The 18,263-nt window shown below is 51.8% G+C and overlaps 1 long non-coding RNA gene across 1 annotated transcript; it reads left to right on the forward strand.

Annotated features, from left to right (window-relative positions):
• Positions 1-587: 587 nt before the first annotated feature.
• LOC140850605 (uncharacterized) lies at positions 588-11,907 on the forward strand. The gene is made up of 3 exons (XR_012133546.1): positions 588-890; positions 11,243-11,411; positions 11,524-11,907. It is a non-coding gene; the product is annotated as an uncharacterized lncRNA (long non-coding RNA).
• Positions 11,908-18,263: the final 6,356 nt, after the last annotated feature.

Genomic DNA, 18,263 nt, shown 5'->3' on the forward strand with positions numbered 1-18,263 from the left:
AATAAGGCCATTGGGTCTTACACTCTCTGCATTTGCAGGATGTCCTGTTTGTTAAACAGCTCATGGAAGGGCAATGGAGTTTTGAAAGCTTTTCCTCCCCAGCAGCTTGGAGCTCCCTGACCTCCCATCCCCTGCTCCTGCCCCTCCCATGCTGCCCTCCACACCCCATGTAACCAGGCCTCCACCAGCAAGCCAGACCTTGGGGCCTCAGGCTTCCTCCCTGGGCATGAGTGGCACTCTGATGCAGGATCTTGGGCCACAGGGGTTGTCCCAGCTGCACCCCTGCCGGCCCTTCACGGCCCTGGCACAGGGCCTGCCATCCTGGATCGGGGCCTGCCGTCTTCCTCCCCAAACTCTGACCCTCCTCCTCTGGACTGAGTGACTCTCTGAGAGTTGAAACATGTCTGGCTGTACATGGCTGAAGTCCCACATTCCAGCCATGGAGACAGGGAGGAAAGCTCAGTTAGGATGCTTAGACAATAACTAATAGTGACTTAAACAATGCAGAACGTCATAAGACGTCCAGAGGTGAATGACCAATGAATGGCCTGGCCTCCCTGCTTGACAATTCATCAAAGAAAGCAGGCCTTCCATCTTTCTGCTGCACCATTGTCATCCTAAGTGTGGCAGGACCTTCCCCCTGGGTCACCAGACAACAGCTTGCAGGTGTCACTGGCAAGGTGATGGTCCACAGAGAGGAGCAGTTGTTCCCCTGAATGTGTCTTTTTACCAGGGAGGAAAATCCTTCTAGACTGTTCCTTCATCGCACTTGGTCAAGACTGGGACACGGAGGGAAGTGCTAGCGAGGCGAATGCAGCCCTGTGAGGGCAGGGACCTGCCAGGACTTCCATCCTGCTGGGGGTGGAGTATGGCTTCCCTAAGCCACTAAGGTAAACTGGGGAAAAGCAGAGGGCTGGGCCAGCACACTGGGCAGAGGGGCATTCAGGGGATTGCATGACCCTCCACATTCCAATGGGAGAGACCCGGAGGTGGGAGAGGTGAAAGGACAGGGAGAGAAGCAGGTATCAGGTCATGACCAACTGCATGGGCTGAATGGTACATTTTAATATCCAGAAGGCCATGGAAATACTGCCAAAGGATTTAAGCATATTTAGGTTTTAAAAGATCATTCCACCATAGCAAAAAATTGGAAAGAACCTAAATGCCCAAGAATCAGGGATTACTTAAATACATTATATATACAGAGACTAGAATGTTATGCCTTCTCTTAAAAAGATGTTTTGATGTTTTGTGAAAAATTTGCAGAGTCCAGGAAAATTCAGTATTAGCCTATAATGGAGGCGGGAGGGAGGAAATGCAAGATAAAAACATGAATTGTTTTCATATTCAATGTATTTTATATTAATAGGAAAAGCCTGGAGGGCAATAGCACAAACTGGTATGGGAGGGTTATCTTTCTTTCTATTTTTCTCTATTAACCATTTTTCTACAGTGAGCATGTCTAACTTTATATTCAAAAAGGGGAGTAATTTTGAATTTTGACAAAGTGTGATTGTGCGGACAGTGGGAGGTGGAGCAGAAAGAGATTAGGCAGAATGAGGAATTTGGGCAGGATGACTGAGATGTGACCACGTGGTGAGGAGGGAGGACAGCTCAGAAACACTTCTTGGGGGGAAGGAAGGGGTCTTCTGGCAGGGACCCCCCTGGTGGAGGGTAGAGGGAAGCAGCGGCAGCCCCCGCTGAGAACCCCAGACCCTGGTCCCTGTCTCAGGCTTCCCCTTCTGCTCTGGGCAGGCGCCCCTTCCTCTGACAGGAAGGTCCCTGAGTCATCTGTACTGGACTTGAGGCAGCCCCCTGGTGCCGCCTGTGTTCTGTAACTGAGAGAGGGTCTTCCCCCACCCATTGTTAGGGTCCAGGAACTCAGGGTTTTCCCGAGAGAACAAAGCACACAGGTATGGAGATGTAAGTACAGGCAAAGTCTTTATTCAGCCAGCAAGCTGACATGCAGGCCGAGGCCGAGCTGCCGACCCCCAGGCAACTTTAGGTATTGCTTATATAGGATTTTCACAGCCGTTACACCGAAGCCCGCGCATTTCTACAACCAATAATTTTAGAACACATTCTATATTGTAACCTTTTAGGGAACACTCCAGTTGCCTGACCGCTTCAATTGTTATCTCTTGCTTACCCAAGCATGTCTATGTGACTTATCACGGATCACGCCCCCAGGCTGTTGCCCACTTCTAGTTATCTAACTTAAAGCAGGCGCATTTCTAAGCTTAGCCTCGGGTTGTTTATTCAAAACTGGGTGGCCCATGCTTTAGGCAGTTAGGTTAAATGTTATTAGTCCTTTTTCCTGACTCTTGATGCCCTCTGCCCTCCTTTACATTTCCCCCCTTTTCTTGATCAGACTAAGGAATCTTCCACAGTGGTATCTAGGGCCTGATATTTTTGGCGAAGGACCAGGAGTTGGATGGTGTCAAACTTCTCTTGCACAAACTTAAGCAGCCAATTTATTATACACGGGCCGATGGTAAGCAAAAGCAGCAGGATGACCAGTGGCCCTGCAACGGCCGAGAGGAGGGTAGCAAACCATGGCTTGTGCTTAAACCAAGATTCAAACCAGCCTTCGTTGCTGCTGCTTTCATATTCTTTACGCCGCCTGTCAAGATCTTTTTTTAGTTTGGCTAAGGAATCTCTAACTGCACCTGTCTTATCTACATAGAAACAGCATTCTTTTTTTAGGGCTGCGCATAGCCCACCTTCTTTTAAGAACAAGAGGTCCAGGCCTCTTCGGTTCTGTAGGACCACCTCTGCCAAGGAGGTGAGGGATTGCTCCAGGTTTGATACTGACTGTCGGAGCTGTTCTAGGTCCCTGTCGACTGCCAGCCTCAGGGTTGTGAGCCCTTTTTCCCGTGTCATGAGGGCTGCGACCCCAGTGCCTGCCCCTGCTATCCCTAGGGAGATGAGGATCCCAATGGTCAGGGCAGTAACAGCCTCCCTCTTGCTCTGGTGGGGATTCGGCCTTTCTTCCCAATAAGAAAGGAGAGAGTCATGAGAATGATATATTAGGCGAGGTAGAATGGCCACCAGCACACAAAACTCATTATTAGTATTGAACACAGAGGTGGATAGGGCCGGGGTGAGGCCTGTCTTTGAACAGAGCCACCAACCCGAGGAGGGTATAATCCACTTTCCTTGCTCCCACGGGGTGCTATTATAGGAGGAGCATAACTGGCTCTGGGCCATTGGGACTGTGCCTACACATGTACCAGCGATAGAGACTTGAGCGATTGTAAGTCTCCACGGTCTCCCGTCCTAGTAAGTGGGATGGGAGTTGTTGATAGTCTAGGAGCCATTTATCCTGATTGCCTCATAGAAGAGGGGTGAACCTGGGTAGCATAGCCAACAGGGACCGGTGAGGGAGGAAGTGGTGTGGTTAAGAGTCACTACTACTGCCTGCACCATTTCCCACATGGGATTATCTAACCCGGAGGGAGTGTGCTGGGCCCATAACCCAGAGGTCGATGGACCCGGTCCTCCCGTGGGTTCTGGAGCAAGCGTCCTGGTCGGCATTTTCTCATCCTTTTTGCTCAGTCCCTTATCTTGGATTGAAGGTTTCTGGGGATTTATAACCGGGTTGGGACCTACGGCGGCGGTGGGAGCTAACACGGTTAATTTAATGGTGAGGGTTGAGCCTTCTTCCTCATGTCCCGAAGATTTATAGTACTTTATCCCCCATGTTAGCCCTCTTATCCAACGTGATACCTCAGTCTTTTTGCCCATCTCAGTGAATTGAATTCGTACCCAATCCCGGTCCCGGTCACAAGCCCTGTCCCTTTGCACGTGACGTGGGAGGCCCTGGTTGACATAAGAAAATTTGACAGCATCCCCTTTTGTAACCGGCCATTTCTGACCCCCATCGTTCAAGGTTACACAGGTCAATTTGGCACACCAGAAGGGCCCCCACCCACATGACTCTCCTTTACCTGCTTTTGGGCAGGCATAAAATCCCTGGGCCTGGGTGCCAGCCGAAGGGGCGATCCCCCAAAGGGTCCGGTAACTTTGGTTGATCCGTCGAAGGCAGAAAAACAGGTCAGGCCACTAGGTTCCGAGTGGCACACTGTGTTCTGTGGTACTGATGACTTCCCCAGTTGTGCCGTTGACCAGCACCCAGGTCAGGCCCCATGGCTGGGGGGGGCTGGTCACAGATGTGGTTCCCTTTCAGGTCCATACTAAGGCACTTATCAGCAGGATCCCCTTCATCTTCAGCTTAGGTGTAGTTTCAGGGGATTCGCAGGATGCTGCTGCACCTTCCACTCCTCCTTGTGGGCCCCTGGATCCTGATGAGGCAGGATCTTCCGAACATGGGTGTGGTGCATCCAAGGAGTGATACCGTCAACCTTGAGAGCAGTGGGGGTGGTAAACAATACAACATAAGGTCCTTTCCACCTGGGCTCGAGAGTCTTCACTTGGTGTCTCTTGACCCACACCATATCCCCTCGGACTATGCCATGTTCCGGGCTCGGAATTTTCCCGCCCTCGTAATATGCTCTGATCAGGGGCCAGATTTCCTGCTGCACTTTAGCAAGAGCTTGCAACACCTTCAGATAGTAAGGGGACGGGTCCTTTACACCGGGAAGCTGCACTCGCCGGATTATGGGTGGAGGAGCCCCGTACATTATCTCAAATGGAGTTAAACTATGTACATAGGGGGAGTTCCGAGCACGGAAGATGGCTAAGGGAAGGAGGGTCACCCAGTCCCCACCAGTCTCCAATACCAATTTAGAAAGGGTCTCCTTCAGGTCCGATTCATTCTTTCTACCTGCCCAGAGCTTTGTGGGTTATAAGCACAATGTAACTTCCAATCTACTCCCAAAGCTAGGGCTAGTCCTTGCAGGACTTTGCTAACGAAAGCCGGGCCGTTATCGGAACCTATTGCTTCAGGGACCCCATATCTGGGGATGATTTCCTCAATTAATCTTTTTGCTACTACCTGGCTAGTCTCATGCTTGGTTGGAAAGGCCTCCACCCACCCAGAGAAAGTATCTACCATAACCAGCAAATACTTGTATCCATACTTCCCTGGTTTTATTTTGGTGAAGTCTATTTCCCAATTCCTCCCTGGAGCCCTCCCCCTTTCCCGGGTACCTGCCGGGTGCAGCCCTCTTGGGGCTGGTCTTAGCCTTGCACAACTACTGCATTCATTCGTGATCTGACGAGCTGCCTCATTCTGGTGGGGAAACACCAACTGCGCAGACTGGAAAAGGCTGAGCAGCTTTTTCCAGCGTAGATGGGTGGACTTGTGCAGATTAGCAAGCATGTACTGCCCCAGTGCTTCAGGCAGGATCAACCTACCTTCTTGGTCCCTACTCCAATTTCCCTCCCTAAACACTTTCCCGGAGACTTGTTTCTTAATCCACTCAAGATCCTGGGGGGAATACTCAGGTTTGGGTGGCAAGGCGGGCAGTTCAGGTATGGGTATTTCGAGGGCTGCAAGTACAAGGGAGTCCGAGAGGGCTGCCCTTTTAGCTTCCGCATCAGCATGGCTGTTGCCGATGGCCTCAGGTGTCTTCTTTGATTGGTGGCCCGGTACATGTATAACTGCTACTGCTTTGGGTTTTTCGACAGCAGCTAGTAGTCTTTGGACTTCTTGCAGATTCCTCAGTCCCTTCCCTTCTGTGGAACGGAATCCTCTTTCTCGGTAGATGGCGCCGTGGACATGGACAGTGCCAAAGGCATATCTGCTATCTGTGTATATGTTGGCCCTCTTGCCTTCTGCTCTTTCCAGGGCCTCAGCAAGAGCAATAAGTTCCGCCTTCTGTGCTGAGGTGCCAGGGGGCAGAGCTGCGCTCCAGACAACTTCCCCTTCGTGGGTTACTACAGCTGCCCCTGCTCTCCTGACCCCCTCCTGCACAAAACTGCTCCCATCCATATACCAATTCAGCTCACAGCTTGGAAACGGTGTGTCTTTCAGGTCTGCTCGCACCTGGATAATTTCGGAAAGGATGTCTCCACAGTCATGGATGGGGGTCATCGGATCTGGGTCTGGCAAAAGGTTGGCAGGATTTAGGGTTACCGGGTCAGAGAAGGCGATTCGTGGAGAGTCTAGTAGGAGCCCTTGGTAGTGGGTGAGTCTTGCGTTTGTCATCCATTTTCCTGGAGGATGCCTGAGGATCCCCTCTACGGTATGTGGGGCTGATATTCTTAGGTTCTGGCCAAAAGTCAGCTTGTCTGCCTCCTTTACCAGTAGAGCGATGGCTGCTAGGATACGCAGACAAGGTGGCCACCCGGAGGCCACTGGGTCTAGCCGCTTGGACAAATAGGCCACAGGTCTCTTCCATGGGCCCAGCTGCTGAGCCAGGACTCCTTTGGCCACTCCCTTCTTTTCATCTATAAATAGGATAAAGGGTTTTTCTGGGTCTGGCAGAGATAGGGCGGGGGCCTGGAGGAGAGCTTCTTTTAGTCTGTCAAAAGCCTCTTGTCGTTCCTGAGTCCATTGCCATCTCAGCCCTTCTTTGGTCGCTTCATATAGCGGTCGGGCTATTTCTGCGTACCCTGGAATCCAAAGCCTGCAAAACCCCACTGAGCCAAGAAATTCTCTCACTCCCCGGGGTGAGGAGGGGACGGGGATAGTCAGGATAGTTTTTTTCATAGCCTGCGTTAGTCACCTGGCCCCATTAGATATTTCGTACCCCAGGTAGACTACTGACCTCTGACAGATGTGGGCTTTCTTGGCGCTGGCTCGATATACCAGTTCGCCTAGTTCAGCCAGCAAGTTCCCTGTGGCTTCTTCACACTCCTCATGGGTTTCTGTAGCCAGCAACAGGTCATCCACATACTGCAGCAGTGTCACATGGGGGTGGCTCCTGCAAAAGGGCTCCAGGTCCTGGCTTAGGGCTTCATTGAATAAGATGGGAGAGTTCTTGAAGCCCTGTGGCAGTCTAGTCCAGGTAAGCTGCCCTTTTCTTCCTCCCCCTGGTTCTTGCCACTCAAAGGCAAACAAAGGCTGACTAACTTCAGAGAGTGGGATACTGAAGAAGGCGTCTTTCAGGTCCAGATTAGTATACCACACATGTGCGGGTGGCAGGTAGCTGAGTAGGGTGTAAGGGTTGGGCACTGTAGGATGGATGTCTTCTACCCTCTCATTGACCTTTCGCAAGTCCTGCACTGGTCTGTAATCTCCACTGCCAGGCTTCCTTACTGGAAGCAGGGGCGTATTCCATGCAGATTGGCAGGTTTTAAGAATTCCTGTCTCCAATAGTCTATGGATATGGGGTGCTATTCCTTTCCTAGCCTCTTCCGGCATTGGATATTGCCGGACCCGGATGGGTAGAGCCGCGGCTTTGAGTTGAACAACAACCGGGGATAGGTGTTTAGCGAGACCAATTCCTCCGGTCTCGGCCCATGCGGAAGGGAACTTCTGTAACCAAGAGTCCATTTCTCCCCGGCCCCCTTTTCTTGATCCGCCTGAAACAGATGATGTTCGTCGGCCAGGGACAGAGTTAACATATGCGCCGGTTGTAGGGGCTGCCCTTCTTTGTCCATGATTTTTATCCCGTCTGGTTCAAAATGAATGCGTGCCCCAACCTTGGTTAGTCAGTCTCTACCTAACAGCGGTGCGGGGCTCTCAGGTATGACCAGAAATGAGTGAGAGACCTGATGCCTTCCTAGGTCCACTTTTCTGCTAGTGGTCCAGGCACATTTCTTGGACCCTGTCGCTCCCTGGACTATACTTGTGCGTCCTGGGTTCAGGGGACCGTGGGCCTGGTTGAGAACTGAATATTGTGCCCCAGTGTCTACTATGAACCCAATGGGAGTCCCCTCCACACACAGGGTTACCCAGGACTCTGGGAGGGGTGCCAAGCTCCGTCCCCGTCAATCCTCCTCTCCTAGGTGCAGGGTTTTAACAGGGTTCCCTCCTCCTTGTTCCCTCCTTTGGGGGCACTCCCTCTTCCAATGTCCATATCTCTTGCACAGGGCGCATTGATCTTGTCCTAGTCGGGATTGGCGGGGTCCTGTTCCTCGAGGTGGCCTAGGGCCCTCCTTCACCCCGGCCAGGAATATCCTGGCCATCTCCTCCGTCTGCTTCTTGTTTTCCCTCTTCTGAAATTCTCTGTCTTCCTTCCTATTTTTCTCCTGTATTACCCATTTCTCTTTCCTCAGCCTTTCTTCTCTATCTTCTGGAGCTTCCCTAGCATTGAAGACCTTCTCTGCCTGCTGCAGCAGCTCTCTAATAGAGATCTCCCCCAGGTCCTCCCGCTTGTGGAGTTTTCTCCGGATATCGGGGGCTGCCTGGTTGATGAATGAGAGGACTACAGCTGATCTGTGTTCCTCTGCTTCTGGGTTTATGGGGTGTACTGCCTGTAAGCATCAAACAGCCTTTCCAGATATGTGGCTGGGCTTTCCATTTCCCCCTGAACAATAGTTTTTACCTTAGCCAGGTTAGTGGGCCGTCTGGCGGCCGCCCGGAGACCGGTCATTAGAGTCTGGCGGTAGACCCGGAGATGCTCCCTACCTTCTGCAGTCCCGAAGTCCCAATCTGGGCATGTAAGTGGGAACACCTTGTCGATGATGGGCTGGAGGGTAGTGGCTCTTCCATTCTCTCCGAGGACATTTTTCCTGGCCTCATTGAGGATACGCTCTTGCTCTTCCATCGTGAAGAGTGTGGAGCAATTGCTGGCAGTCTTCCCTTGTGGGACGATGGGTAAACATAATGGACTCCACTAAACCTATAAGACACTTGGGGTCCTCTGAGAAGGGAGGGTTCTGAGTCCTCCAATTATAGAGGTCACTAGATGAAAAGGGCCAGTATTGATATTGTTGAGCGATGCCTGTACCGATGGCGCGCACAGGCAGAACCGGCACTGCTCCTTCTGAGGTGGAGGAGGGAGCCTCCCCTTCTTGTTCCCTGGCCCCCGAGGCCTTAATTGCATTCCTCCTGTTCTACCTGGCACCCAGCGTGGGGCCAGGGTGGGGGAGTGTGGGGAAGCTCTTTCTGGCTTCCTGCCTCCCTCTGCTGAAGAGTCTGGGGAAGCTGCGGCCGCCTGGTTCCCACTGGGTTCCCCAGCCTCGTTTTCTATCCTCCCGGAAACTTCACCCCCCTCCACCGCATACGAGGGTGGCTGCTCAATCAGCAGAAGGGGGTAGAGAGGAGAACTGTCGGGGAGGACAGGCGGCGCACTCGGGCGCACAGGATTTCTGGCCCTGCGATCAGAGGGCTCTAATTTTTCCTGAGCAACTAGGACGGAGGTCTTTAGGGGGTCAGTATGAGGTTTCCCCACCAAAAAGGGCCTCAGCCAGGATGGAGGATTCTCGGCTAGATTTTCCCAGACCAAGATATAGGGGAGTTGGTCAGGGTGGCCCTCAGGGCCTGGTCGGGAGATCATGGTTTTGACTTTGCCGATAAGGTCCAGGGAAAGAGATCCCTGGGTTGGCCAGCCTACTCCAAAGGAAGGCCACTCGACTGAGCAAAAGGTGTCAAGCTTACCCTTCTTGATGCCAAGGCTCATATTTAAGGCCTTTCTTGACCTCCGGGAAATGGGAAAGGATCAGACTCTTAGGAGTAGCCTGAGCCTGACCCATAGTGAAAAAGAAGAAGAAAAAGGATATGAGGGAGACAAAGGCGAAGGATGAAGATGCCACTTCAAACAAGATGACTGTTATATGTGCTTGTGAATGGGTGCCTGTCGTTGCACAGTTTTTCTTCTGCAGGGGACGCAAATGTATCTGGGATTCGCGGCTGTGACCCTCTTACCCTGTAACGGGAGTCTTCTAGCGGCGGGCGCCCTAATGGCTCTTAATTGCCCGAACCGTGCCTGCGGGGAATGATGTAGTGGCAGAAAGGAGGAACGGAGAGAGCAGGAGAGGCTTAGAACAAGGAAGTTAAAATAAGAAGCGCATAAAAAAATATAAACTGAAACCAAAACACAGTAAAATAAACACCAAGCACACATACCACATCTGATCACAATCGTTCGGACCGGTCCTTCTCTCACTCTGGTGCGCACCACACTCACCACTTTCAGGATCCTCAAAAACTCTCATTATTCTCCCGAAAGGCGTCCACTCGGACCGCCGCAGGGTGACGAGCTCGATCTTTTCCTCCTCGGGCGCCAGTTTTCTGCCGATCAGACTTGCCTTCCTAAGGCCAAGTCACTTGGACCTTAGGGCCAGGATTGGTTACCTGGGCTTCACCCAGGGTCGCTAACCTGGGGTCCGGGACTACCAACCCGGACTCTCTCACTTGGGTTCACTAACCCGAGACCATACATGGGATGGTGACTCCCGCTTTATAATGGATTTATGCAGACACGAGGGGGCGACCCTCGAATTGCACTGCCCCGTCCGGACAATTAGACCTTGCCTCCAGCCGTCCTTTGTTCTCAGGGAAGCCGCACGGATCCCGGATGAGCCCTCAAATGTTAGGGTCCAGGAACTCAGGGTTTTCCTGAGAGAACAAAGCACACAGGCATGGAGATGTAAGTACAGGCAAAGTCTTTATTCAGCCAGCAAGCTGGGGTCGACGGCACCTCCCCTGACACGCAGGCCGAGTCCGAGCTACCGACCCCCAGGCAACTTCAGGTATAGGATTTTCACAGCTGTTACACCGAAGCCCGCACATTTCTACAACCAATAATTTTAGAACACATTCTGTATTGTAACCTTTTAGGGAACACTCCAGTTGCCTGACCGCTTCAATTGTTGTCTCTTGCTTACCCAAGCATGTCTATGTGACTTATCACGGATCATGCCCCCAGGCTGTTGCCCAGTTATCTAACTTAAAGCAGGCGCATTTCTAAGCTTAGCCTCGGGTTGTTTATTCAAAACTGGGTGGCCCATGCTTTAGGCAGTTAGGTTAAATGTTATTAGTCCTTTTTCCTGACTCTTGATGCTCTCTGCCCTCCTTTACACCATCAATTCCTGCACCCCAAGCCCACCCTCGCAACCCCAGAGCCTCACAAGCCCCACCCCAAAGCCCATGGGGGTTTGTTTAGGCTCTGGAGGAAATGGCCTATGGTTATCAACACTCTCCCAGTGTCAGCAAGATGGAGGTGGAGGGTGACGGGGTCCGACTCTCCAGTGCTTACATTCACTTTGGAAATCACACTGGCATAGCTCTCAGATCTCCACCATTTGAGAGCCAGACACAAAGCACAAAGGGGCAGGAGGAAAGAGCTCTGGGCAGGGGCAGGATGCCTGGGCTTAAACCTTCATGGGATGCAATCCCACAGCCCAGCTGCATCCTCCTTTTATGTGCCCTTGTCTGTTTTGGCCATAGCTGAAACAACTACATGACCCTCCTCCCGCTGACAGACAGCAAGAACTGCTGGGCCCATAGGGAGAGTCAGCACCCCTCCTCAGCAGGAAGCAGCTGCAGAGGAGCGAACACCACCCATTTTCCCTTGAAAGATTTCAAGGGTCCACATTCCTGGAGGAGGAATGTTACAGTAAGTGGATAGCCAGACATGAGCAGGGGGAGGGTTGGGACTTTGGCTGGTGTTTACATTTGGTTAGATGCTTGGTTATATTCTAAACATTCTGTGTCACCTGTTCCCACAGGATATGGGGAGGGATGATACAGAAAACAGACCTGCCAAAACTGCCTGGCTCCAACACAGAGGGGAAGTTGACCGTGACTTCACTTCAAAGTACCTTATACGCTCGTTAGCATACTGAAAGTCACATGACAGTTCCGAAGAAGACCATCTGAAGACAATGAGGGCTTCACCCTAGTTCCCAGAAATCCCCTCCTTATTCTGAGAAAACCCTACCTTACCTGATAAATGTCCCACCCCTGCTTAAAACTCCAGCTATAAGACCACCTAAGTTGACCCCCCAGGCTACTCACCTGTGGAGCATGCCTGCATTCCCTTGCCGAGTGTGTGCTTTGCTTTATTAAATTACTACTTGCTTTTAAATAAATAACAAACCCCTATGGTAGCTGTGTGACCCAGGGCAGGCCACTGACCTCTCTGAGACTTTGGGGGTCAACTTTGTAAGATGCCTATAACTCTGGGAGAAAATCCTGGGACAAAAATACCTTTGAAACCAAAATCATTCAAAGGGAGAGATAAAGTTAAGAAACCTGCTTATTTCTTACAAGCAGTCGTCCTGTCCCTTAACAGGCTGCAGCAGAAGAGAACTCCACCCAACTTCTCTGGTCCAGATAAGCCCTCACAGGCCCTTGTAATTACCTATTGATATGGAGATAGTACTTCTCACCACACCTTGGAAACATCTATTTATATGCAGATGTACTAAAGCCGGTGAAAGATTCTGGAAATACTTCAGCTTTACCCACAATCCCCAAGGTGGTGGCCACTGTGAGCTTTGGTGGTATGAGACACAGGGAGCAAGCCCAAGCTCAGTGCCCTAGAGTGGGGCTGGAGTGCCAGGTGAGACTCCCACTGAGCAACCCCAACAGCCCTGGAGCATCCCCTCCTGCTGCACTGGCCCTCAGCCTGCAGCTGCTCTGGCAGCCAAGACACCTTTGGCCAGAGTACCCCTGCACTGCTCATGGGAACATTGTGTGGCTGGCTGTGGCCTGGGCTGAATCTCACTGGCTTACCTGAGGCCAGAGTGTCATATGGGCTGTGTCTTTCTTCATGTCTACACCCAAGTGAACCTGAAGTCCAGTAGGTGATCAATAATTCTTGAGTGAGAGAAGGAAACTTCTGGTGTGGGCCCCTACTTTGGTCCCCCATATGACTCACCAGCACACACAGCCTCAACCCTGGCGGCTAGGCCAAGGGACAGAGGCACAGGTGGGAGGTAAGTGTATTAGTTTCCTGTGGCAGCCATAAGAAATCAGCCCAAACTGGGTGACTTAAATCAGAAAGCATGGAAATCCAAAATCAAAGTGTTGATAGGGTCAGGATTTGTCTGAAGATCTTAAGGAGGAAAATTTCCTTGTTCCTCTCCTAGCTTCCAGTGGCTTCCAGCAATACTGGGCATTCCTTGGCTTATGCGTGCATCACTGTGGATAAAATTGTAATATTTCTAGAATATCTCGCCTGGCTTTAGTACATATGAATATCAACAGGCGTTGCTCAGGGGGAGAGGAAGGTTCATTTCCATATCAATAGGTAATTGAAGGGTCCCCACCAGTAAGATGGCAAACTTTCAGCTTCTCTCCGGGGTCCTCAGTTCCCGCCGGCGCCACCTTAAGCCCAATCACCTCTCGCCCCCTCCCAATCCCAGCACCTAGCCAACAGCCAACAGCCCCGTAGAAGTGACACGTCAATCAATTCATGCCCCCTCCTATATAACCCAGCACCTTTCCCTAATAAAGCAGAACTCTCCAGTGAATTGCTGCTATGTGTCGCTCCTTTCCTTTCATTGGTGCCGAAACCCGGGAGACGGGACACCCCAACTGGGCCCCGTCTTCCCCTGACACCAGCAGCAGCTTGCCCTTGTCCTCTTTTTCCGGCGCTGGGTCATCACACTCACCACTCCTCTCTGGCCTTTAGGTAAGTTTTCCCCCCGGAGTGGGCCACTCTTCCCCGAGGTATCGCAGTGCCATTGACCATGATCATCCGGCAAGGCCCTGACGCTCGGGGATGAGGAGGGAACGCTCCCCGCCTCAGGTCTTCACGGCTGCGGCGGACAATCAGGCCCCTCCTCCAAAAGCCATAAATCCCCGCCTCAAGCCTTTACGGCTGCGGCGGACGCTCAGGCCCCTCCTCCGACAGTCAAACACATTCACCATCCCTTCCATCAGTGCTGAAAGTTTTTAAGCAAAATTTCCCCGGGGTGGGCCACTCTTCCCCGAGCTATCGCAGTGCCATTGACCGTGATCGTCCGGCAAGGCCCTGACGCTCGGGGATGAGGAGGGAACTCTCCCCGCCTCAGGCCGTCACGGCTGCGGCGGACCCTCAGGCCCCTCCCCAAACAGCCATAAATCCCCGCCTCAAGCCTTTACGGCTGCGGCGGATGCTCAAACCCCTCCTCGGACAGTCATAAATCCCCGCCTCAGGCGTTCATGGCTGCGACTGACTCTCAGGCACCCCCCTCCAACAGCCATAAACGAGGTGACTCCTTTGTGGATGAGAACGCTCCCTTTCCCCCCCCCTCCTTCTGCTCCGTCCGCCGAAAACGCCTAGCGCTAGGTACCTCGTGACTCCGGCACTCTGCCTTCTTAGGGAAGTCTGGGTGACGACCTACACTTCCCAAGAAATTCCGACTCGTATACAAGTTTCCGCAGACCACCAAGGATCATCGGGGACGCCCTTTGTCTCCTTGTGGTCTGCTTCCAGTCCGAGGATCTCCGTTCGTCTTCCCGTTTGTCTCCTTCTCTGTCCTTTAGCCATGGGAGCCTCCTCATCCCTCCCTGAAAGTTCACCTCTTGAATGCCTGCTTAAGCATCTGGCTACCCTCTCCCTGATGCCTGATATAAAACCAAAACTTCTCTGTAAATATTGCTCCCAAGATTGGCCGACATACCCCCCTAGACAATAACAAGCAATGGCCCGCAGGGGGAACTCTTGATCCTAACATCACTCGCGATCTTTTTAACTATTGCCAGCGCCTGAAAAAATGGAAGGAGATTCCCTATATCGAAGCTTTCTGCCTCCTCCTCTCCCCACCCCCTCCCAAGTACTCCTAGCCTGCAAGCCGCCACCCCCGCAGAAGCCTCTTGTTCACTCCCTTCCCCTTCTTCTCCTACAACAGCCCTTCTCCCTTCCTCCCCAACCATCTTCTCCCCCATCTCAGCTCCTCCACCTTCATTCCCTGCAGATTAAGACTGAGCCTTTCAGCCCCCCTTTAACTAGGTCCCAGGGGCCTCCTCCGTCTTTGCCCTCATCACCTGTTTCTCCCCTGTTAGGGACCGCCTTTGTCTTCTCACATGTTTGTAGAGAGAATGGGAAAGCACCTCCCCCCATGTGTGAACGCAGCATGGGAAAGCACAAGCTAGAGAACAACCGGTGCAGTCCTTAGAAGTTATCTGTCCACAAAAACATATCTTGCCAAGACTCCTCACTCTGAAAATAGGGAGACCTTAAAGATGTGTAGAAACACCGCCCCTCCTTCTAGCTATGCCCTTCCCCCACTTGCCAATGTGGCAGGAATAGAAAACAACGCATTCCATAAGCAATTAACTGGAGCCCTGCTGTAGCTCAGTAGAGCATGGGACTCTTAACCTCAGAGTCATGAGTTCAAGACCAACTAAAGCAGCAGAGGCAAGCAGCTGGGCTGCTAGCTGGCGACATGTGGGTCCGATTCTATCTTTCTTTCTTTTCTTTGCCCCTCTTCTGCACTTCAGGACCTGCTCGACTAGGCACGGCTAGACCGCGTCACTCCCCCACAGACTGAGCCAGAACCCTTCAGTCCCCCTCAGACTCAGTCCCGAGAGCCTCCCAAAATTATCGCCCCCCTCCGGGAGGTAGCACAATCCAAAGGCATCGTGCGCGTTCACGTCCCTTTCTCCTTAAGAGATTTAGCCTAACTAGAGAAATGCCTAAGTTCCTTTTCCACTGATCCCATGACATACATCAGGGAGTTTCAATAGACCCTCCAGTCTTACAGCCTCACACATCATGACATTTTCATGCTCCTGGCCAATACTCTCCTCCCTGAAGAGCGTAGACGAGTTTAGGACTTCGCCCAAATGCAGGCTACTGAAACCCACAGGACTGACCCCACCTATCCCCCTAGCCCCACTGCTGTCCCCGAACAAGACCCACACTGAAATCATAACACCGCCATGAGTCTCCGCTCTCGAGATATTTTTGCCTCCTGCTTAATAGCAGGTCTGAAAAAGGGCAGCTTGTAAAGTAGTCAATTTTCAAAAGCTCCAAGACAATAATTCAAAAGAGAGATGAAATCCCCTCCGAGTTCTTAGACTCACTCAAGCCCTATTACAGTATACCAGCCTGGACCCAGAAACACCTGAAGGAAGACATGTCCTTATGACATACTTCCTAGCTCAAGGCTACCCCGACATTAAAGCTAAACTCAAAAAGTTAGAACAGGGCCCCGCTACCCCACAGACTGAGATCCTAACAGTGGCCTTTAAAGTCTTCCATAAGCGGGAGGAGGAGAAAGAATGCCGTAAACAAAAGGCTGATCAGGCCAATTTCCAGATGTTGGCCCAGCTGATAAAACCACAACCTGGGCGCCCCTCTACAAACAAGCCCCCCCAAGAGCTTGTTTCAAGTGCAGAAAAGAGGGACATTGGTCAAGGGCGTGCCCCTCCCCCAGATCTCCTACCACCCCATGCCCCAGATGACACAAAAAGGGCCACTGGGGGTCTGGTTGCCCAACCACCCGAAGGGGAGGCTGGACGAACAACCCCCATCCTAAGCCCGCCGTAGTGGGGCTGGCAGAAGAAGATTGATGGGGCCCGGGGGCTTCTCGCCCGACCATTTCCATCACCGAACAGGAGCCCAGGGTTACTTTAACAGTAGACGGTCACCCCATCTCCTTCCTCCTAGATACAGGAGCCACCTTCTCAGTCTTGTGAGAATACCGGGGCCCTACCACGCCAGCCATTACTCCTATAGTCAGAGTAGGAGGTAAACAGATTTTCCCATTAAACCCCCCACCCACCCTTTTATGCACAATCCAAGACAATCCCATACCTTTCTCCCACTCCTTCCTGGTTATGCCCCAGTGTCCCATCCCTTTACTAGGACGAGACATCCTTTCCCTCCTCCACGTTTCCATAACTATATCCACTCCCACAGCCCCCAGTACTCCCTTTCTGATGGCCCTCATAGCCGACGACCCCCCTCTACCCAATGAAAGCTCCGGTTCTGCCCTCATACACCCTGTAAATCCCAAAGTTTGGGACATTACAAGCCCCTCCGTGGCCCTATGTCCCCCTGCCTCTATCAAATTATGTGACCCCTCTCAGTATATCTGTCAGGCCCAATACCCCCTAACCACTTCAGCCCTCATAGGCCTCCAACCCATCATTCAAGCAGACCCACTCACTCCCCATTTAATACCCCCATATTAGCTGTTAAAAAAACCAACGGATCTTTCCGCCTTGTCCAAGACCTTCGCCTCATCAACATAGCCATTGTCCCTATCCATCCCTTAGTTCCAAATCCATACAGCCTCAGCATCCCACTTCTCAGTCCTAGATCTCAAGGACCCATTTTTCTATCCCTCTAGACCCCTGCTCCCAAGATTTTTTCATCTTCACCTGGACGGACCCATACACAAGACATTCTGAACAACTCACCTGGACAGTTTTGCCACAAAGCTTCCGAGATAGTCCCCATATTTTTAGACAGGTCCTAGCTCAAGACCTCAAACAGTTTCATCATGATCACTCCAAGTCCACCTTATTATAATACATGGACAATCTTCTACTCTGCAGTCTCTCGTGAGAACAGTCTCAACTTGACACTGCCTCCCTACTTAACCTTCTAGCGTCCAGAAGTTACCAAGTATCCCCCGTCAAAGCTCAAATCTCTTCCCCTCCTGTCACTTACCTCAGATTCCTTCTATCTCAACAAAGAAAGTCCGTTACCTTAGACAGAAAATGGCTCCTCTCTGACCTGCCCATTCCCAAAACCAAGACAGAAATCCTTTCCTTTCTAAGCCTGGCTAGATATTTTAGACCGTAAATCCCTAACTTCTCCCTGCTCCCTGTTGGCAAAACCCCTATACGACCTCAGCAAGAGCCCCCCCTAAAAAACCATTATCCTCCTCACCCCAACACTCCTTCATTAAGCTCTGTCAAGCCCTTGTGGAAGCCCCAGCTCTCCATCTTCCTGATTTGTCGAAGCCCTTATCATTATACATTCATGAGAGGTCCAGTCAAGCTCTAGGAGTACTAGGCCAATATTATGGCCCATCCTTTGCCCCAGTAGCTTATCTCTCCAAGCAATTAGACCCCACAGTTCGGGGATGGGCCCCCTGCCTACGGGCATTAGCCGCTGGGCAGCTCTTGCAGAAGGCAGCTCATAAACTGACATTCAGGGCGCCCCTTACCATTCTGTCCCCACATCACCTAAAGGATCTCTTAACCTACAAAAGTTTACAGACTCTCCCTCCCTCCAGACTCCTGACCTTACTGTCCTCTTTCCTCCAAAACCCCGTTCACCCCCTTTGCCATCCATACACAAATCATGACTTTTTCCTACTTTACTGCTCTCTCGCTTTTTTTCCTCATTCCTATTGTCTTCCCCACCACCCCAGCCTCCTTTGTATGGCGATTCAAAGTCAGACAGACTTACACACAGCATCAAACAAAAGTTACTGCCCTCATTGCCACACCAGACTGCCCTCTGAAAAGCTGCTCTGAGCCTTTATACCTCCACTTTCCTCCCTCCACTGAAGTGTTCACT

Source organism: Manis javanica, chromosome 7 (assembly GCF_040802235.1).
Source record: "Manis javanica isolate MJ-LG chromosome 7, MJ_LKY, whole genome shotgun sequence".
In the NCBI taxonomy this organism is placed as follows: Eukaryota; Metazoa; Chordata; class Mammalia; order Pholidota; family Manidae; genus Manis; species Manis javanica.